Below are 22145 nucleotides of genomic sequence, written 5' to 3' on the forward strand. Positions count from 1 at the left end.
ATTGGGAAAATCGCTAGGATAGTACTCACTGCCAGAATTCTGGGTCATAAAGTCATTCTCTGACTCAGAAGAAGGTTTACAACAGCTGTGGCAGTGATATATACTGTAGGTGAGTCATGTTGAACTATTAGCACAAATATAAGAACCTTATAAAACAAATAGATAAAGAATTGAACTGACCTATCTAAATTATAACAATACATTTGTTATTTTATAGCAAAAGGCTTGACAATGTTTTATTGTGCACTCAGTTTTCAGAAATGCAAAATTTAAAAAATGAAGTTACTAAGACACTTCTCATCATATGAATCCAAAAGAGCTTTTTTAAATTCAGAGGTTAAAATTTCAGCGGATACAAATTTTCTGGCAGGCATTAAATTTGTGGAGGCACACTGATTTAAAACAGCTCAGAATCTGATTCCAGATTCATGGGATGAAATCCCATGTTTATTGATTATGTAACTGCAAATGCAGATTTGTCTCAAGTGCAGCATGCAATGTATCTAACAGCATATAACAAAATATTCCATGCATATTCAGAAGTAGAAAATGTCCTGCTCAATTTAAATTGTGTAAGATTTAAATAGAGAAATACTATTGGGTTTTCTAATCAAGGATTTCAATAGATAAAGTTAAGAAAATGCATAAAATATTAATTAATTTTAATGAATTACTGACCTTCAGTGAATGGACACTAAGATAATTTCACTGACTTAGGAGGCCCCCATTACCTGAACATTTAATCCTTTGACTCTCCAGTAAGCTAGACTACTACAACTAACACCACAAACCAAACTCAGCAATAATCATGCCAAAGCACTGGGAAAACCTCTGGTCTCCAGCCAGAGATTGTGAAGTATGTGTTTAACAAGTCACAACCATCTGTGGGACAACTGATCCTAGGGGAAAACGGACTACAAGGCTATCCTGCAGTACCAACTAATCACTGGGAAAACCAAGTGGTCTTAAAGCAATCTTTGAGATCACTTTCTCCCTTCTATTACTTCCGGCCAAGAGTCCTAGTCCAGCTATTAGGTTCTGGTTTTTACAGTATAAAATGGGTTGCCTTTGGTGGAGTAAAGTAAGTTTACAGATGCCTACGTATAAGGCCAGAGTCATGGCCCTGGTGTGAGAAGGCAACAACCATCCACCTGAGGGAACAAACGCCAGAGCAGGTATAGCAGTGTCTTCAAAGGGCCCGTGGGCTCCCTCCGAGAGGAGATGCTGGGGGTGCCGCTCGCAGTCTGCGGCCGCCGGCAACCCACGCTGAGGAGTGGCAGCGGGGCCGAGGGGTCCCCATCGCTGCCCGCCAGCTCATCACCCACCCGGGCCGAGCGCGGGGCCCTCGCCCCCAGGGCAGCACTGCGGCAGCGGCCCTGGCCCGCCCGGGGGCTGGCCCGGCTGCTCCCGCCCGCTGCCTGCCTGTTTCATTCATGCTTTCTCCTTCGCCATCTCCCTCTCCGGCTGAGGGGAAACGGGAGCGCGCGTGGGCGGCCGCTGGAAGGCTCCCTGTCAGTCAAGCGGCCGAGCTGAAAAGAAGGCGAGCGAGGGAGAAGGAGGGAGAACAGCTTTCCCGGGGGAGGGGGCGGCTGTTGTCGCTGCCAGCCTCGCAGCCCTCCCCGGGGGCATCTGCAGAGACGGGGGGGAGGGAAGGCGGGAGCGGTTTTGCACTACAGACCTTCCTGCTTGGGGAGAGAACGGCTCTTTCCTGCCGCTCGTCACCTGTCCCCCCCCTCGGCACACACACACACACACACACACACACACACTCAGCGGCGACGGGGCGGGGGGCGACAGTCGCCCTGTCTGGCGGAGGGGCCGGTGCCCCCGGCGCTGGGGGGGCTGCCCGTACCTGTCTGCCGGGGGCTGCGGGGGCGGCGTGAGGGAGAAACGAGCCCAGTGGGTGTCAAAGGCGGGCGGGTACGTGGGGCGGTGTGTCCCCCTCATCTCCCCCCGGGGCTGGGGAACTTCCCGGGGCTGAAGGGCGCTCCGTAGTGCCGGCACCAACCGCAGCACTGGGGGGGCTGGTGAGGGGGTTCTGAGGGGCGGCTGGGGGCAAGTGGGACGGCTCCGGGCGGGAGGCGGCCCCGCAGCAGGCTGAGGTGGGCTGGCGCTCGGTACCGGCAGGGGAGGGGAGGGGAGCGGAGCGGGCGGCTGCCAGCGGTGTGGTGCAGCGGGGCTGGGGGCTCGGCGCGGGAGGAAAGACCCACTGCTCCCCTCCCCGCGTCGCAGCGGGCGGCACTGCCTTTGTGCTCCCTCCGCACCTGAGCGCCGGGCTGGGAGGGACGGCGCAGGTGGGGGCGGGCACCGGAGGCAGCGGCGGCGCATCCCCGGAGCCGGGGCGGCGAGGTAAGGCAAGGCAAGGCTGTGCCGTGCTGCGGCGGCCGCTCCCGGGGCTGCGGGGGGCGGCTGCACGCCGGGGGCTGCGCCTCCGGGTGGCGGGGGCGGCGGGCGGGACAGGTCTCCTTTGCTTGGCTTTTCCTGCAGCCGCTTCCTATTTCGTCCTGCTGCACGGAGAGAGATGCAACAGCGGCAGCCCGGTCCCCCGGGGAAGGACGGGTTTTGGAGGTGGGCGAGCCGCATCAGCCCGGCCGGTGCGCGGAGGGGCTGCCGGGCGAGGGGCTGGGGCCGGGGGGAGCAGCCGGCGGTGCGTTCACGTTCGCGTTCCCGCGGGCAGGGCTGGGGGGGCCGCACACCCGAGGCGCCCGCTCCGCTCTCCCGCTGCCCGCCGGGCGCAGGGCCCGGGGCGCGGTGGCGGCGTGCGCAGGGCCGGGGGTTTTCTCCCGTTTTCCCTCACCAAAGAACGCCAAGATACGCGGGGCAGACGCCGGTGTACGCGCTTAGCGGATCTTGCTCGCGAAGGGGTGGGAGATTCGGGGGAGGCTGCTTTCGAACCGGCACAGTCGGTAGTTAACTACCGGGTGCAGTTAAAATTTTAGCAGCAGCAACAGCTTTGCGATGCTTTCCGGGAATACTGCTCTCTGAGAGCTGATGTTCCAGGCAGCCCATGGTACGCTGCCGCTTTCTACTAGATGGCAGTGCTGAGAGCGGGATAGTTGCCGTGGTAGGTAATTAAGTGCTGGGAAGCTGGAGACTTGTGTGCAGCTGGATTTTGGTGGAGTTATGGGTGGAACAGAAGACAATTCACATGTGCCCTGTGAGCTCATTTGCAATTAAGACGATTTTTTTCAAACCTTACATATGGTTATCTTGTTATTCAATTACGTTTTGGTGAGACTGTGATTATTACATTATGTTAGAAAGGAAAAAAGAAATTTGGTAGGTTAAGCTCTTTTTACAAAGTTGCAGAGGTTCGGATCCAACTGTGTGGCTGCCACCTGATCGGCAAAGATTTGCAGCTGATGATCAGATTCTGAGCTTGTGTCAGAGCAATACATTACAGATTCAGAAGAAACGTGGCTGCATTACCCTCTTTTTTTAATTTAATGTTGTATATACTGAGGAAGCAACTTTTTTTTTATTTGATCACAATGTTAGTCAGTTTGATATGATAAATTCTTTGTTGTATGAATTATGCAGTTAATGGCTCAGGTTCCAATCTTGGACAGACCCAGGGTTCACGTTGGTTTCAGAAGTTGTGTGGTACATGACAGAGTGCTGGATTTTACTGTGTAGAATATCTGAAGTAAATTTTCTCACTGTTTGCCCTACATTTCCAGTTTGTTCCTTTGGAGTAGCAGAATGTAATGATTTTTGCCAATGTTTTTATTGATATATTTGAATTAGGGTTGTATGTTGAAAGCCAAGGATTGTTCAGGGGCTCAATATGTGCCTATTGAGAGAGAAAATTTAGCTCCTTGACTTCAATGGGAATAAAATGGACACTAGAACTCTTACTTTACATTTGCGTATAATGAGTCCAAACATTTTCAGTAGGTATGTGCAGAAAGGTAAGCACATCACATTAGTTTTATTCATTTTGTTATAATTGAACAGACATTATTCTTTGTAGTATTTTGTCATTGGTTTGTAGGGGGTTTTTTACTGCTTATTTAGCACTGTTATGGTTTAAGGGATAAGCTTTAAAATATTTGTTACTCCACTGTAGAAAGAGTTGCCAACTGGATGTCATGCATGTAAAACTAGAACAGGAGCCTTTAAATAGCAAAACTATCAATTCAGTAACAATTTAGTGTGATAAATGGCAGAATACACTTAAAAGAATGCAAATCTGAACAATTATAACATGCATCTTTTGGTATTGATATTGTTAATGTACAAAGCGCAAAAGGAAATAAGCACGTACAACTTCTAAGTACCTAAACTGGTTTGAAATAGAAGGGCTGTTTTCTATTGTGCAGTTTATGCTTTAAAAAAAAAAAGGCAGAGTGGGGAAAAGATGAGAAGTTTTTACAAGCATTTATTTTGTTTTCTGGATCTCAAAATTCCATTATGTAGCAGGACGCTTTCCAGTATCTGCTTTCTCAGTATCTGGAAAGGCAGATGTTGCTGCAGCACTAGCAATTACACTGATTTGCAGCACAGCAGAATAAAACCCTCTGTTCTGACTTTCTGCCTCTGTCTAAAACAGTCAGCCATATAGCTCTGTTTTGAGCTTGTCAACAGAAGAGATGAGATAGGGAAGTTAGGTTTGTTCAATAAAGGGAGTGAATATAATGTACCATTAGGAAATCTCTGTTCCAAGAATAAAATGATTAAATTTGCCTAACAAACTGCATTGAAGAATTCCATTTGCTCGGATTTACCTTGCAGTTGTCCACAAACCAATCCTTGCCAGAAGTCAGGTAGTTTTGCCAGGTTTGGTTGCTTGTTAGTTGCCTAACCAAATCACTCTGTCCTGTGGGATGTTGAGTCAAAAGGCAGAAGAGGCAACAGAGACTAGAGCCCTGCAGGCTTTTGTCGAACAGCCTTTCTGACTTGTAGCTTTTTAAAAGGTGCATAACAGAATCCCAGCTTCACTAAAATGACTGAGAATTTTGCTCTCACAGTTTCACAGTTCTTTTTCGGTTTGCTTCTTATCCTGTGTGGGCCACAGCAAAATGTGACTGATGTGACCCGAGATTCAACCTATGATAAGGAATGGATTCTTGGTTTAAACTGATGATTATAGAGTTTATCTTTAGTTTTCAGAGGTAAAGTGTTTCTACTTTAGAGAATATTTGAGACTTCCTGCAAAGAAAACATGCAAGTGAAATTTAAGAACTGAAGGGTTGATTTGTACTAAAAGCATCTTTAGCAGAATAAGACCAGAAGAGATGCAGAGTATGTGTGTGCTATATGTATGTGTGCTACCATATAACAAGTGAGCCCTGATATTTAAGAAAGGCGAGTGTTTTGAATATCTCTGGAAGGTGACAGGATTTTTTATCTCACAATCGAGCTCATGCTTTTTTCAGACTCCTCCCTTAATCCTATGGAACCAACTTGTCCTGTGATTTTGAGCAACATTTTAAAGAGCTAGTATAGTAATAATCTCCTTGTTAGAAATCAAATTCAAGCTCCTGTGCTCTAAGAGTCCTCATTTGTGACCATCTAGAATGACAGTAGTGGTATGTTATTGGTTTGTGTCTTTTTCCCTTTTCACCCTCCCTTGTTTGGTGACCTGCTACATGTAACCTGACTCTTAACCTGTTTGGAGCAGGAGAAGCCTTTCCTACCTTGTTTCAGTAGGGTTCAAATCCCTGTTTGCAGCTCCGAGAGATGGGTGTAATAGAAAGTAAAGTCTGACCCTGGTTTAAGGTCATGGGTAGCTGCCCAAAATATTTAATATTTTTAAGAGTTGGACCTCTAGCATAAAAAAATTGCTTCTTGTTTCTTTGTGATTCAGTATCATAACTGCTTCATACTGTGTTTCACGGCCATGTTTATGGGTGGGTATAACATCTAGATAGTGCAACCTTCTGTATTCTTATAGCAATTCTGACCTGTGGACACAACTGTATGTGCTAATGGGAACTTTTGTGTTTGATGCAAACTCACCTTTTAGGTATAAGCAGCTCGATTAAGTTACAGAGAGATTGTGACCTCCCTTATCTATCATCAGATAAACACCTTCAGACTAGCCTTGACAACCACTTGACAATATAATAAAGCCATTTAGGCCATCTTTTAGAAAAGAATATCTGAGGCTGAGCTCAAATAGCAGTGAGTGCTAGAATGAGTGAAAACTGCATGCAATATCTTTTATGTGCATGCATGTGTTTAGCATGGAAACTATCTTCATAATACTATGTGTGCAAACTTGGTACTTCTAGATGAGGCATAGTTTCAGACAGGTTTTGAAAGCTTCAGTGGGAAGGTACTAGTCCCTGCAGTGTGCAGAGCCTGCTCCTTGCTAGTTATGCCCACTGTCACACCCACAGCTAACAAGTCACTCTCCAAACTGATGTCTGTGTGCATCCACTGCTTCATCAACCTGCATAAGCTATGGCACAGCTAGTCTAAATTACGTTGCTTTTAAAAAAATCATTCAAATGTAATTCATATATCACTAGAGTTGTTCTACCACTCGTTTGTCCACAGCTCATGTTTCATTAAAAGTGCTGATGAGCACTCAGGACTCTGAAGACAGCAGTTTTGTGCCAGATAAGAATGTTCCTTAAAGAAGCTGATGGAGGATAGAACTCCAGAGTTCCTGGCAGACACTGACAGCATAAGATGGCACCATAGTCTAGTCTGAAATTGTAAGTCTTAAGGAGGACTAGATGCCCTTGACTTTACAAGGAGTTATTTCACTGAAAAAAATTAATAGTGGGCTAGAGATCACTAGAGTGGACTAGGAGTCTTGGATGCTAACACTGTATATGACACCTTGAAATACATTGCACAGTTGTAGCCCCAGTGTTAAATACAAAACCCACCACCATCCTTGGCAGATAAGTGCCCTGGGGGGGGAAAAATCAGTGGATATATAGTGGGCAAGTCCAGTGGACTTAGATTTTTCCCTTTCAAAAAGGGGAAGAACCTTATCTCTGTCTTCTGTTTCCTTTCACCTTCATTACACAGTACTTGTAAGAAACAATAAATGCAGAAAGAATCTTGCAAAGTGTGTTTCTATTTGTAAGCAGGCCGTTATCAAATGCCGGCCTGCATTCCTACAGTACCCTGAGAGATGAAGGAGATGGATGTATGTCATTGAGAGATGGAGGGCTAATTTACATATGGAAATTTGCTAACAGTAGTGCACCAAGCTTATTTTCCATGCATGCATGCCTGCCTCTTACTGAAACAGGCTGTGAATGTGTATATGCCTCAATATTCAGAGTGCCTATTGTGTGTGGACAGATCCTTAGATTAAAATTACTATTCCAGGAGTTGGTGAAATCAAGTCTAAACTTAAAGGAGAATAAAACAACAAAGGGAGCCCAATAACAATGCAAGTAGAGGTATAACAAGAGCCCAAATATCTTCAAAGTGCATGTGCTTTGGCAAAGATATGCATTTTCATCTGTGAACCCAATATGAGAATTTAAAGTTAAATATCTTCTTACATATGCACTGTTTTGTTTATTCAGTATATGTGTAGTGAACAGAATACTTTCTATTTAGGAGAATAGACACTGATCTCTTCTCTGTGGTGACCAGTGACAGGACCCAAGCAAACGGCCTGAAGTTGTGTCAGGGGAGGTTTAGGTTGGATATTTGGAAAAGAGTCTTCACCCAGTGGGTGGTTGGGCACTGGAACAGGCTCCTCAGGAAGTGATCACAGCACCAAGCCTGACAGAGTTCAAGAAGTGTTTGGATGATACTCTCAGGCACCTGGTGTAACTCTTGGGGATGGTCCTGTGCAGGGCCAGGAGTTGAACTCGATGATCCTTAAGGGTACCTTCCAACTCAGAGTATTCTGTGATTCTGTGAATGCTTTGTATTTACAGCTGTTTCTTCAGGTAATGATGTATCATTTGTTACTACTGCAGCAGAAAATGACAGACATTTGTTACTTCTTGAAATGTATGTTTATGAAATCAGAATTATACCTAGAAATCGACATGTCCCTAGACCCCGTGAGTTCTGTGTGTCTGGAGATGTATATACATTTACCCAATGCAAGGGGTACAGGTAAAGATAACTTTCATTATGTGCTCTTAAGAATTAGATGTTGAAAATTGGTATAAGAATAGCACTAGTCTGTAAACTTAAGTGAGTAAAGCATAAAATTGTTTTAAATAAATGGCAGAGGAGGAGCAGATGTGGAATGGGGGGGACTATTGATGCAAAACAACAAACAAGATGCTTGTAGGAAATAGTCCTTTCAGAATTGTAGAAATTTTGCTAAAAATCAGTGAGCAGTTTAGATTTACTTAATAATACACAAGGTATAAGTTATGTTTCTCATATCAAGCTCTGAAGTAATTGACAGTAATTTGCACTCTGGGACCACATCAGCCTATGAAGTCATTGTAAAGGAGAGTCAAAAGACATATTATAACAAATTCAGTGCTAGTGAGATAAAATATATTCTAAAATTGTGATTGAACCTAGATCTAAATAGAAAATCTTTTCTAAAAGAATATTTTTATTGAGTAGATATAATTTGTGATATTCTGGTCACCTTCAGTTATTTAATTATTTGTTTTTTAATAGCCTACCTCTGTTGTTTCTGACATTCTTAGAAGCAGAAACTCAAAACTTTCACATCCTTGAAGACTGAACAGGACCATTTGTATTTAGTAATATTAAGGTTGTACATACCTTATTTCATTATTGAAACTACAGTATACTACTTATTGTTTCATGCATAGCTTAATTCCCTTCTGATTTCACCTCTTAGCAGGGGCCACTTAGATGAATTTAGATATTGAATTCATTTGGACCAATGTATACCTCACTTTCAAAATGAGGTTGTATCTCTTTTTTTCCTTAATTCCACACTCCAGAAAATAATGGTCCTTGTGGTTCATACCCTTAGAGAAATGTTTCCTTTTTTCCTGTAGATAGTTGCTACTCCCCTTCAGTGGGAGACCATATTCTGTTTGTAACACCAGAGATATAATCCTCTAACACTATCTTAGAGTTTGTTAGAAAAAAAATGCTGCCATTTTGTAAAGACGCAGAGAACATTTTCAGATATCATTGAATAACCAAAACTTCTGGGGGGGAAAAAGCTCAGAATTTTGCACAGTGAGGGTATTTGTTCTGAATTGTATCTCCCAGTTGCTATAAATAATAACCATTTTCATAATAGATGACTTGCAGTCTGTAAAAGCAGGTCATTCCTATTACTACCTTCTTTCTCTTCCTGCTGTTTCAATGGCAGGAGACTTGTAGCAACCAACAGCATTGCAGACTTTTTTAGGTGGAGGTGACTGCAAGTTAAGGGGAAGGCTCCACTAGTATAACAAGCTTTGTGTCTTTTTGGGAGGTAGGGTTAAAAAAGCTAAACAAACAGTTACCTTGCTTTTTGTAGTCCCATTCGTGCCACCCACCAGCTTGCCCAGACCACAGCTTTACTTTGCTTGTGTAGAACGACAGTTGTTAAATGAACATTAAGGGGATGGGGAGAAGAGGAATTGAGAAGTTTCTTCTTTGGCTGAGAGAAGTACAAGAGATGAGAACAGTCTATTGAACCTGCTCACTGATCCTGGCTGGTTTCTGCAAATAGGGTTGTGACAAGCAGTCCACGGGTTGTAGGTCGACAGTTGTCCTGTGCAGCTCTGGTGACAGCACAAACAGCAGATTTTCCACACGGTCACTCTGGAGAACTGTTCTTACAATTCTCTGTTGAGTAGCTGCCTGTTCAAAAGGCAGGTCACTGAATCTCCCTGGATGCATTCCATGTTTCTCAATCAGTAATAAAATTTTGCAGCTCATACTGGTGTCCTGGGCTTGAACAAAGTTTGGGCTATTTAAAATTTAGGCCTATACTCTCATAAAATAGTATGGAAGACAAACCACTGCAGGCCTTCTAATGATAGTGAGAATCCATATGGGCTTGAGATTTCATTTTTCTGTGCTCTTGCAAGATTTAGGTCATAATGTTTAGGTTAGGACACTAGAAGAAAGCTAAGCATCTTGATTCAGCCTCCGTAAGAGAGTACTTGTTTTACCAGAGATATTATTTGAAGCATTCCCCTGGATATGTGATACCACTTTTGAATTTACTGAATTACACTCGCTGTTTGTTTTCTGGGGGTTGGTTTGTTTGTTTGTGTTTGTTTTTTATAATATAGGTAAATAAATTATGCTTAGTATGTGTTTTTTTCAGCATCATCCAGAGATTCTGGGAGTGAGAATCCATTTTATTCATCAGGCAGTACATTTTTTTCTAATAGTTCTGCATAGCCCTTTTTACTTCTGGAAACAGAGACTTCCTGCTTCCTTCCTGTACTTTGACTGGTTGAGTACGGCTAGATTTGGTTTATTTCTTTCCCAGAATGTCTTCCATTTGGTACTTCAACAGCATCTGTTCCCTCATTTTCAGTATGAGTTGCAGTGTATATTACCAGCCTGGGGCTTGGCTGTAGCTGTCTCCTTTAGGAGCAGAGCCTCCCTTGCCAGTGGAGATCACTGCCACCATTCCATTACACTGACTGAAGCCTTTGCTCCTTAAGTCTGAGAATAGCAAGCCAGAGAGGTGGAATAATTTAAGTAGTTGACTTGTTTCAGTCCTCTTCCAAACATGGAAATCACAGCCTGCAAACATTTGTGAGATGAAATGTTGGCACAGACATGATCATTTCTGTGAAACTGCAGATGTGACTACTTTGTTATGAAACTGCTGGGAGCTTCAAGAAGTACTGTAACAAATCCTATGACTAAAAAACATATAATGGCTATTTTATTCTGCTGGTGATTGCTTTCGCATCTTCAGAGCCTGTTTAGAATGGTCACATAATTGAAAAAGTTAATATTTTCTTTTGAATTAGAGGAGGACTTCTCTTATACTTACATGATGCCTGACTTGTCCTGACATACACAAGGAGCTGAGTGCCCAAATGCTATGTGTATTTAGCCCATTACTTATTGTCTTAAACCATGTTTTCAGATGCTACTCTGTTCTTTGTGGTAAATTACTGCAAGCATGTGTAATATTCTCCATGCTATGTACATTCGCTAACATCCCAAATTTCTTAATTATGTATTTTGTCCCTGAAACAGGCACTGCCATTTGCTCTTTTAACTTTTTTGAGCTTTATGCATCATGTACAACAGTGTATGACCTGAATTTTTTAGAGAAAAAAACATCATCCCTTTGAATTTCCTGTGTGCTCTCTGGCACCCTAACCCCTCAGACTCCTGACTGGAAACACTGTAGATCTTGGATGTAGTTTTGACCCCTTGCTACAGTTCTCTGTGTTGCCAGTGGGCAGCAGATCACAAATGGAGATTCAGTGGTCTAAAGTTATGTAGTGATGAGAGAACCAGCAATTAAAGCAACAGAGTTTTATTTGCAGTGTAGTCTGTGCAGCTCAGAACATCAATTTTCAATCTGTTATCCTTGAGTGAATTAGATTACATTAGATTAGTTTGCATTAGTTTAAATTGAGAACTGTTGCTTTGTTATAGTCCTGGGCATGACTTTAAAGTTACACTTATTAACTTTAATAAAGGGGATTTTTAACCCCAAAAATTGTGCCAGTTGTAAGATACTGAATCAGTCATGATGCTGGTTCCAGTGTTTGGACAGAAGAGCCCACTGATTGTGCATTCAGGATTTAGAAAAAGATTCTATTCTGCTTGGCAAACTTACTTAAAAGTTCTGTTCATGCTAACTCTGGCTTCACTGTGTTCTCTCACAGCCTGTTGATGTCTGTCTGGTGGCCTGGGATTTGTAAAGCTGTGCCTATGCGATTGGTGATTACACTGGGAAGAGAAGGCAGTCCAAAGCTAGCTGGAATAGCATCTGCTGTCATTTGGGAATTTGCTTTATTAAGGCATCCAGCTTACTCCCTTGGTTGTTGATGCTGAACAGAAGTAAAAACTGAGAGTAAATCTCTGAGCTAATTCACTGTCTGTCCTTGAAGCCGGATGTTTATTCCAGTTTGGAATACAGAGTTTCCTATCTGTGTCTGCAAGCTTTTCTTCCTTATTTTTTTTTCCAGGTGATACCAACCTCTGCTACTCTCTGCATGGCTTTCACCCTGTCCATCTGTGTCCATCAGCTCTCCAGTCCAAGTGTCAGCTCCTCTAGCTGTGTATTTCCCTTCCTCTCAGAAAGAGCTGAGTAACCTTCTGCCACAAAGGCTTCAAACCAGGGAAGTAGAAACCTCCCTCTCCACTACATCCTGTCAGATTAGCAGCTACTGATTTATATTGGTATTGTCCAATTATGAAAGAAGCAGCTTCTTCCCAGCAGCTATAGAATCCCTTGTTTGTGAGGGACTTTATCATGGGCCGAAATGAACTGATGGCCACCACTACAGGATACATGAAAGTAATTTGCTTCTGGTTTCTTACTCTTTTGCAACTGATTGCTGTGGACATCATTCTGATTCTGAGAACACAGCAGGTATTTGGAAATATCATCTTGATGTACTGGTCCTGGAAAATGCCACATTAATCCATCCAGCCATTTTTAGGCCAATTTCCTGGAATATTGAAGTTAAGAATTGCATTTACCTGGTTGTGATTGCCAGTTTTCTTTTTTTTTAGGTGCTGATGCTTCCTAAGTTACCAGAGGTAAAGATGAGCAGAAATCTGAGATCCTGCTAACATGTCAGGCTAGATAAAGCCTTGCTTGCTAATCACAGTGATTTGCATGGTATTGGTCCTTTGTCCTAGAGAGGTATTTTTTTTTTTCCTGTTGCTCAAGAATTGGTCTCAGACCTTAGATCAGTGTAAATTTCAAAGCTCCTCTGCTGTGCTAATCCCTCGTGCATTGTTCTGGAGCTGTTAATTGATGATAATTCTGAATGCTTAATGCATTTCGTTTGAGGATTTCTAAACCTTTTTCTGGCAAAGTGTTCTCAGTGACACTGGTTAATGTGTGGAGTGGTTTTGGGGAAGCAAAGGGATTGGAAAGCAAAAGAAGCTGTTTCTCTTTTGTGTCTTTTGTGTGCATTGGTGCCATGAAAAGCAAGAGTTGGAAAGGGTGAGAGACTGATTGTTCCTTTCCCCCTCTGCACCTGCCAGGCTTTCACATTTGAAGAGTATGATGGAGTAGCAGGGCCCCATCTGCTGATGTTCCCTTTTATGTGAGATGTTTCCTTAAAGAAGGGGTCTTACATAAACGACTTTACTGACCTGTGTTTCTGTGTATATGCCATATCATATCTGTGGGTGTTAACTACTGCACAGAAAAGGAAAAGTGAGAAACCAAGTCAGTGCTAGAGCTGGAGAAAGTAAGCACCCCTTTTAGTTGTATGCAGGTTTAGCATCTTCATAAAGCAAGGTTTAGCATCTTCATAAAACTTGGACCAAGATAACTTCAGAAGTTACCCCAAAATGAAGCTTAGTTTCTCTTCATGTTTAACTTTGATAGCAGAAATCCCACAGGTGGCACAGGGAACAAGGTCAGACTAGGTGTTGTTGGCTGGCAAGCTGGGAAATTTCAAGGCCTGTCCACACAGACCATAGGTATTTTTTTTCTGTCTGAAAGGATCCTGATACTCAGCTAGGAGGCAAAAGCTGTTCTTCTGTTTTGATTTGAAGTGGTGTCTGGGGAAGAGGAAAACAGTATTGGCAGCAGCTTCTTTTGCTTTGAGCATTATGTCTGTATATTCCCTGAAGAACTCATTAATTTTTAAGGCTGTGGCAGCAATAGGCTAAATGAATACAGTAGTGATACACTGATGGTTTGATATGGTGCATTCATCCTTTTGGCATAACCAGTTCTGCTCCCTTCAGATATGTGCGGCACCCCAAGATCAGTGGGTCAGTTTAACCTGAGAAGGCGGCTGTTTAGCAAACAGGAAGATACCATTTGGAAACAAGAAACATGTTCTTTCTGGAGCATTGTCTGCCTTCTGTTTGAATCCTCCATAAAATTCATTTACTATGTCAGTAAACTGCCTATTTGTAGAAAGAGGGAAATTTTTCATGAAGGTCAGGCTCACCATGGTTTATGCTGGTGTGAGACAACAGTGTGTGAAACAGGTTCTGAGTTACGTTGTGATTTCTCATCAGTAATTGCTAGTCAGGATAAGTGTCAATTGTTGACTTACAGGGTCTTAATGTTAGTATGTTGTGAATGGATAAGTTTTTCAAATGCGGTGTGCTTTTCAAAACTGGTAATGTTTCATGTGCATGTTTACGTGGCCCTTTGGTAGCTTGTAATATCCAAATACTTAATACAATTTAGTAAAATGTAGAAAATACTGTCCTAATGTGGGAAGTCTTACATTGGACAGCGTGGGGAGCTACTGAGTCCTGACCTAGGACTTGAGCTGTTATATCTAACTTCCTTTCCAAGAAAAGTCATAGGAGGTTGCCCCTGCCTCCTGAGCTACACAGCCTGGACTCTACGAGAGCCATATTGCTTTTTTTTCAAGGGGTGGGTGCTTTAAAGGGGTAGTAGTCAATGCTGAGCTGCGAGTCAAAAAAAACCCAAAAAACACCACCAAAAAACCCCAGCAACAAGCAGGGGAGGCTGTGGCATGGCCCTGAAGCCCCAGTACCAGTGTGCTGTCACCTGTCACACAACCACAATGCATGAAGCAGGATAAAAGGGGGATCCTTGCATGCCCCACTGTGGGTTGGCTGGGGTTCACAGGTGGGACAGACCTGGCTGCAGCCAAGGCCTGAGGCACTGCAGGTCATTCTTGGGCATATGTGCACCCTTGTGAAGGTAACAGGAGTATTGAAGGATACAAAGTGGTGTATGACAAGATATTTAGAGGCACTCAGGACAGCAAAGGATGGAAGCAGTCAACCAATGCGCCTCCATTTGGTACTGGAAACACTTACTGGCTTTACTATGAGCTTACCATCCTTATTTTCAACCTTACTGGCCTTACTTGAGTTCTGAGACCATTTAATGATGTCTAATGCTGCTTCCTCTCCCCGCTACTGCAATCCCTTTCCAAGAACTAGACTTCAGAAGCATGCACTCTGCTCCAGCTGGTGGGATTGGAAGCAGTAGGAATCCCAAATTGGATACAGTATGTTTTGTAGTTATAAAAACAATGCCAATATCGTGAAATACACCACATACAAACATCCAGGGGAAAGTAATCGTCCATCTAATGCAAAATATATTCTGTTCATAAAACTCTTGTATGTACTGTATATTTCATCATGTTTGCAAGTTTACAGTGCTTATCTTCCAGACCCTGGAGTGTAGGTATCTTCAGCCTTGTGATGAAAGAAGGATCACACTCTCTAAACACAGAATAACAGAGAAAGTATAGACGGGCTGTGATCCAGACCACAGAAACAGCTACGAGCTGTAATGCCCATCAACATGTCCGCAGGCACTGGTGATCCCTCATTCTTTGGGGGGATGCTGGCGACTCATATGTCCACTGAGATTAGAGTCAAGGGCTCTTACCACCTCCAGGATTCAGCCTTAAATGCCTGCCAAAATACTCTCTGCCTTTGGAACTTGAAATGGTTCAAAGCTTCTCTTGTTTTGTATTTTTAAATTAAAACATGAAATCCAATCTACTGTGGTACTAACATTTTCTCACTACCTCCCTTCCAGACTGGAATCCTGTATATCATGTTTCGGTAAGCTTCAGGAATGTTTTGCTAACATATAATGAGGGATTTATAACCTAAATGCTGACACAACCTTAACTAGCCTATTGCAAATGTGACAGTATTCATTAAAGACTCTCTAGGGTGCAGTATGCTCCTTGGTGGACTGGGTTCCTGGAAATTTAATGGCAGTTTGTGAATTGGCATCAAATTTTGGTTTTAGTCTGTCTCTTGTTATTATAGAAAACAATTTTGGTTCTGACAATGTGAGAGATTCTGTTTTACTTTGCTTTCGTGCTGTACTTTAGGAATGAGGATGAGTCAGCTGGTGAAACAGTACAAAGAAAGATTGCTTTGTGTCCGCTTACTCTTCCTGAACTTATGCAGGATATTCGTGCCCAGCTGTCAGTAACCAGTTGAATTCCTGTCTCACCTGTTGGTGAAGCTCAGTTAAGTTCAGAAAAGGCGTCTGAGATTTGTGTGTAATTCTATCTTTGTTTCTGTTCAGTAACTTCATGGAGGTTGAGATAAGCATTATAGGTTGTTGTGGGATTTACTTAGTTCTTGGTACATCTGGAGACTCGATTATTTTGCTTCATCACAGAAAAGTGTTGAATTGTTTTTATTGTAATATGATACAATATTCTGCACTATTTACACATTATCCATACAGCATCATTGTGCAATAACTTTCTAAATAACTTCATGTATTGACATAGTCATTCTGGAATAGTTATTCTTAAAATACTCATCCTTCTATACTGTGACATAATTTGTATCTGTAGACAAATTCACAAATGGTAAATAGTTCTGGAGAGTTCTACCTGTAAGACCCTGGCCTTCATAGATAAAATATCATCTGAGATCAACCACCCTAAATTTGTTGCTTGCCAAATACCTTCCAGCCGCTTCATTTAAATACTTAAGTGAGAACAAATATTTCTTGTAAAATTCTAGCTCTTTTTTCCTTTTCTTTTTATTTTTTAAGAGAGAGTAAATGAGTTAGTGGGTCATTTAAAATGCTTCACTCTAAAAACAACTGTCCCTTTTCAAGCAATTTTATAGATTGAAAATATGCTGCCCTCCCCCCCCAATTTAACATTAACCTCAAAAATAGCTTACTTTTTTTTTTAATTGTAGATTACTACTGAAAACCAAAGCTTATTTAGTGATGGTATTTTTCTTCTGTGTTTTCTGCTGTGGGTTGACTGACTTGTGGATGTACTTGACGTACACCTTTTGAACTGAATGAATGCTGGGAACTACGACAGTTTTGGCTACCTTTACTCAGTTCCTGCAAAGGATAGACATAGGTGAGGCAGTTTGGATCTGCAGTGCAAAACATAGTTGTCAGTGGCACGGGGGTAGGAATGTGCCCAGTTCTTTCAAAGTAAGGCTGGTATAGAGAAATTTATGTTTGTTTAATAAAATCCTCACGTGGCTGAGTTTGATGCAAGTTCTTAATGTGGTCTTAAACCATCTAGCGAAAGTGACTCTAAGTATTTGTTCAGGTTTCCACAAGCCATTTCACAAGCTCTCTGGACATATTTTGAATTCAAACTTAAGTACTTGCATTTGTATATTACCCATTATATGTTTTTGCTCTTTGTTACTTATGACCTGTACTTTGGGTCACCCAGAAGCACACAGACCAACATGCACCTTATCTGATTAGCTTAGAATTCCATGACCAGGGCTGCACCACTTGTATTGAAATTCATGTGGGTGAGAATGGACATTACATCGTTTTATCCAGTGGTTAGTTTAGAGAAAAAGAAAGGGGAAATTGCAGAGAGGTGGATGCAGAGCTGAATAAAATTGGTAAAAGGGTGAAGGGCCATGTGGCAGAACAATAACTCCTTTTTTCATATCAAATTTCTTTGATGCAGCTGCAGTGTATATCACGTGTCAGTGTTAATGGCCAGAAGGTGTCTACCCCTCTTTAGCCTCTTAGAAAGATGACCTTGAAAGATTATGTGGATTTTGCTAGGGTTGTAAGACTGGACTCCAAACTGTGCACTCTGTGGATCAGATATTCTTAATACTCTTAAGAGTCCTAGGCAAAAGACTGTAGTAATTTCAATACTTGCTGTTGTGCTTTGTGAAATCCAGGGAGAGGGAATTATCCTTACTGCGTGAAGACTGAGAACTAAGGGGGATATTGTGACCACTGGTAGTGGCAGGCTCTGTAGCGGAGCTTTTGTCTGTTATGTGGGAGGCTTAGGTTTCATCAGAGTGGGGAATTTAATTTCCCCATTTCACTGAGGTTGGATTTTTACAGAAATGTAACTCTATGTACCTTGCAGAATCTGCAGGAGAGCAGAGCTGATTTGTGTTGAGACAGATCTCCCACACGGCTGTGAAAACAAGTGCACAAATTCAGAATAGCTGGATGTAAATCTGAAGTAACTGTCATGGAGATTGATGTTCTCTCTAGGAGTTAATCTAGATTTACATCAGGGTAACTGTGACCAGAATCTCTCAGGATTCATCTTTGCTAGACTTTAGTACCTCACTAAATTAATTGCTAATTAACTTGAGATGGTTGATTATTGTGGATGCTTCCCACATATTTCTTCTGCCTTACCGTCATAGAATTTAAAGACAGAGCTCCACTATATCAAACCAGATCTTACCTATTCTGAATTCCTGCTTGTCAAAGACTATTTTCTTCACCTAAATATGAGCACTCTGAGTGCAGTCAGCAGACGTGACATGAAAGTGCTGCAGTCCTCAGAAATCTAACCTTGTGCACATTTGGGTCTAAACCAGCAGACATGGCAGCCCATATTGCCAAAGGCACTTAGAATAAGGAAGGGGTTTAAAGAGGTCCTGCAAGGTAGTTCCAGATTGCCCTTGAAGGCTGGCCTTGCCAGTTTCTGCAGTGGAGAGGGCAGTATGAGACTTCTTCTTGACATAAATACAGCAGTCAGCTTGAAGTGGTTTCACCACCGAGACATCTAAGAATCATCATGAGCTACCTCCACTCCAGACACTCCTTCCCTTGTGTGTCATGTGCTCTGGTGCTTTAATTCTATACAAAACAGGTTGCACTGTGAAATACCTCATGGTAAAATACTAATTTGCAGCATCCAAGGCCATTGGGAGGGGAAATGCCCAGACTGATTCCTTCAAAGTCTGACATTGAGGCACCTGAAAATTCTGCTTCCTTTCCTCTTCAGATTTCACTATCAACATTACACTAACAAGGCACACCTCTCTTGTATGTGTTTTGTATGGTTTTTAAGGGATGCCAGAATGATGGGGTATGTCTGATCCTGCTGTAGTTGGGGCAAAGAGGTTTTATGACAGCCTTACTTGAAAACTAAATCCAGGTTCTGCTCCAAGTCCTTCCAAAATGGAAGCAGAGCAGAAGTTAAAGCAAGTTAACTTGAGAACCTCTAATGTCCTTGAAAATAGTAAAAGGATCTGCACTAGGGTTGAAAGCAAAACTAAATTCGGCCTCTACTACATAAAAGGTCCTTATTCTTAAATAAACATGTTGTTGGGTCCCACCAGAAAATGTGTATAAACAGCATGAATATAAATGTCACCCTTGGCTTTACAGATGTGCTTAACAACCTCCCTGGCCTTGGGCTTCACTTTGAGCTGGTCTGACTCCTAACACCCTGTAGTTTGAGTTGGGAGGGCCTGGTCATGCTGATTGATGAAATGCAACAAAGATGTAAGGATACAATAAACTGGTGATCATCTTCCTTGCCTGCATATGAAAGTAAAGGCATCGTGCCAAGCAAATATGCGCATTAGATGACTAACAGCTCCCACACTGTCAGTGTAGGCAGGGAATATGCAATGCAGCCACATATGTGTCTCAGAACCATACTGAGTGCTTTTTATTCTTAATGTTTGGTTTTGTTTTTAAATAGGAGTTCAGATCTTTGAGCAGGATGTTTATCTCTATGCACAGAAAACAATATTGGTCATAGTTTTTAATATACAATCAAGTTTTTAAAACTACCAGCTGATATATCTATTGTGAGTGACATCAGAATTTCAAGCAATTGCTATAAATGTTCACTAAGATAGCTGTGCATATCATGTGTAATTATCTGAGTTTACTTTTTTTTTAATGGCTGGAAAACAGTTTTTTAGAAGAGTGAAAATTTTTTCCAGTTGAAATGCTGTTGGAAAGTTTTGTATTCAACTGTCCTGGTTGAGATCTGATCTCACTTTCTTCGATAAAATTGGTGTGAGGTACTCACAAAAATTAGGATGCTGTAACAAATGAGTTGAATTTCATTTGGTACTTGCTTAGCTATAGTTTTAAAATGTACATGTAGATGCTATTGAGCTGAACACCCAGGGATGTCCTGTAAATCCCTGTAAGCAGAGTGCAGTTTACCTTAGCATTTAATCTAACAGTGAGCTTCCACTGAAGAGCATCTCCTTTTCATTCCTCCAGTGATCTCTAATCCACCCCCCAAATTAATTAGTTTTCTGTCAGTTCTTAAGCTGAAGCAGCAGCCTTTTTGCTGCATAGATAGGGGAGACAGAGGGATATGATGCAGTAGAGGAAAGTGAACAGGATGAAACAAACCCCTCTCTTTCTGCTGAAGTGTAAGGTTAGATCATCTTAAAACTCAATATGAAGCGAACCTTAAGTGTTGATGATTTGGACAGTGGACTCATTTAAATTCTCCAAGAAATATTAAGGACCCACTGAGCTAAGAACTCTATATATGCAGAATTTAGACAGTGTCTTGATCTGAATCTTAAGAAAATGGAGAAACAGTAAACCAAAAACAGACTCTCAAACTGCTACATTACAGTTCTGTGGCCTGACAACCAGATGATCAAGAATTCGATGAACAGACCTCTGTTGTTCCCAGAACTAAAAATTCTCCAAGTTTATCGTGCTTTTCATTAACACTCACAAACATACAATATTACAGAAAACAGAGTCTCAGAATGCAGATAGAAAAAGACCAAAGTCCTCAGATGTTTTCCAGGACAGTCTCTCATTGACAGTGGCAGAATCCATCAGCATCCATTTAGCACTGAGTAAGTCTGATGAAAAGCTAATTTTTATGAGTTCAAGAAGTAACAAAGCTGTATTTCCCTTACAGAGCTATTTAACACCCAGTGTAATGTGAATTAGTCTCTATTTATTTTAAGCACCTGTTTCTTCTTTCTTGATCTCTCTGTAAATTGGCATCTAGATCTCTCATCCTAGTTACAATATTTTTACCAGTAAAAATTGCTATTTTGTGGACTAGCAGTTAGAAGGGGTTGTGTGGAATGACTGGGGTGACAGTCCACAGATAGTCTGCATTACATAAACTGTGCTTTCCACTAAGGTGGTTAATTAAACTTGGTCTTCAGATCCCAAGACAGAAACCACTAATGTGCGCATTTTATTTTAATAACATGTTTCTGCTCCTCTGCCCCAGGAGACTTGGCCCAGTCTTCCAGCTTGTCTGTTCTCAAGAGAGAGAAAAGGGAATGTAAGGACTAAAGGAGAGTGTGTGGCTCCATGTAGTCTCTTTTCAAGCAAATAGTCTTGTCTGACTGGGGGTTGTAGATGGAGTGAGGGAGCATCTTATGACATCACTACAAATTGCCTGAATGTGTTATGTTCTTTGGGAGAGATTCTGTGTCCTTCCCAGAACAGGGAAAAAGTGGACAGTAGCAATAAACTATTTAATAGTTTTGAGTTCCACCCTCTGGATTTGCATTACTCTTCTGTGATGATGCTCCTGTACATTAACCCACTGTGCCACTCTTGTCAGTGCCAGGGTATATATCCAGATAACTGTGTGTACAGTTTTTTGCCTGGATCTGGGCAGATCATGTCATTGTTTTCAGCAAAAATTATCTCAGTAGCTTAAAAACACGAGATTTTCCTCATTCAAAGCACAAGGTAAAGTTCCTGTTGCTTCCATGAAATAGTCTGAATGTGCTTCGGAGTACTTTGTACTAGAAGTTTTGTAATTGCTTTTCAGTCCTCTGTGGCACATCCTCTAGAGTTTTCACACAGTGCAAAATTAGGTGCTGAAATCTTCCCTTAACTTGAAGCCTGATTTTGCTGGCACTTATGCACATGAGTAAGTGCTCCTGTAACTAGTTTTAGCTGCTCATGTCAGAATAACAAAGGGCACGCAGGAGTTTTAAAAGGAAGGTCGTGCAGTTGTATTGCCTTTACTGTTTAAGGTGAGTAAAACTACTTGGCCTTCACAGTTTTCCTTGTAGTCATGGGCAGATGGAAGTATGACTTTGACATCACTGTAAAGTAGGTGTAAAATGCTGCCAAATCTGAATATTGTTTTCACATCAGTTTTACATTGATAATAACTGCAAGGTGTAGGTTAATTGAGAATAAACCTTTATGCATTTTCAGAGGCGGGAGTTATTCCTAACTGTCCTTGCTTTAGTGGTATTTTCTTTTGATCATTCACATGGTGTTGGAGAGACAGAAATTGAGTCATGTTAGGCAATAGATGGGCTTATTTCCTTCAACAGTGTAAAACCACACTTCTCCCTAAGTTATATGATGGGGAAAGAGGAAGTAGAAGAGAAATGTTTGACTTTGGAGTCAGTGTAGAGAAAAGAATTCTCTAGCAAGGCAC

The 22145-nt window shown here is 42.0% G+C and overlaps 1 protein-coding gene across 9 annotated transcripts in view; it reads left to right on the forward strand.

Moving 5' to 3' along the window:
* Positions 1-1453: 1453 nt before the first annotated feature.
* Positions 1454-22145, forward strand: part of PTPN5 (protein tyrosine phosphatase non-receptor type 5) — an 83038-nt gene continuing 62346 nt past the window's right edge. For 2 of the 9 annotated variants that reach the window (XM_051804018.1, XM_051804026.1), the window contains exon 1: positions 2436-2568. The gene's annotated coding sequence lies outside the window, so the exon portion shown is untranslated. Of the gene's footprint in view, positions 1541-2082; positions 2103-2204; positions 2350-2435; positions 2595-12023; positions 12431-12571; positions 12601-15563; positions 15589-22145 lie in introns of those variants that run through there. The other 7 variants (XM_051804021.1, XM_051804022.1, XM_051804025.1 and 4 more) reach the window with 7 other exon arrangements.

Source organism: Manacus candei, unplaced genomic scaffold (assembly GCF_025592945.1).
Source record: "Manacus candei isolate 608988 ecotype Guabito, Panama unplaced genomic scaffold, ASM2559294v1 h1tg000060l, whole genome shotgun sequence".
NCBI classification, from domain to species: Eukaryota; Metazoa; Chordata; class Aves; order Passeriformes; family Pipridae; genus Manacus; species Manacus candei.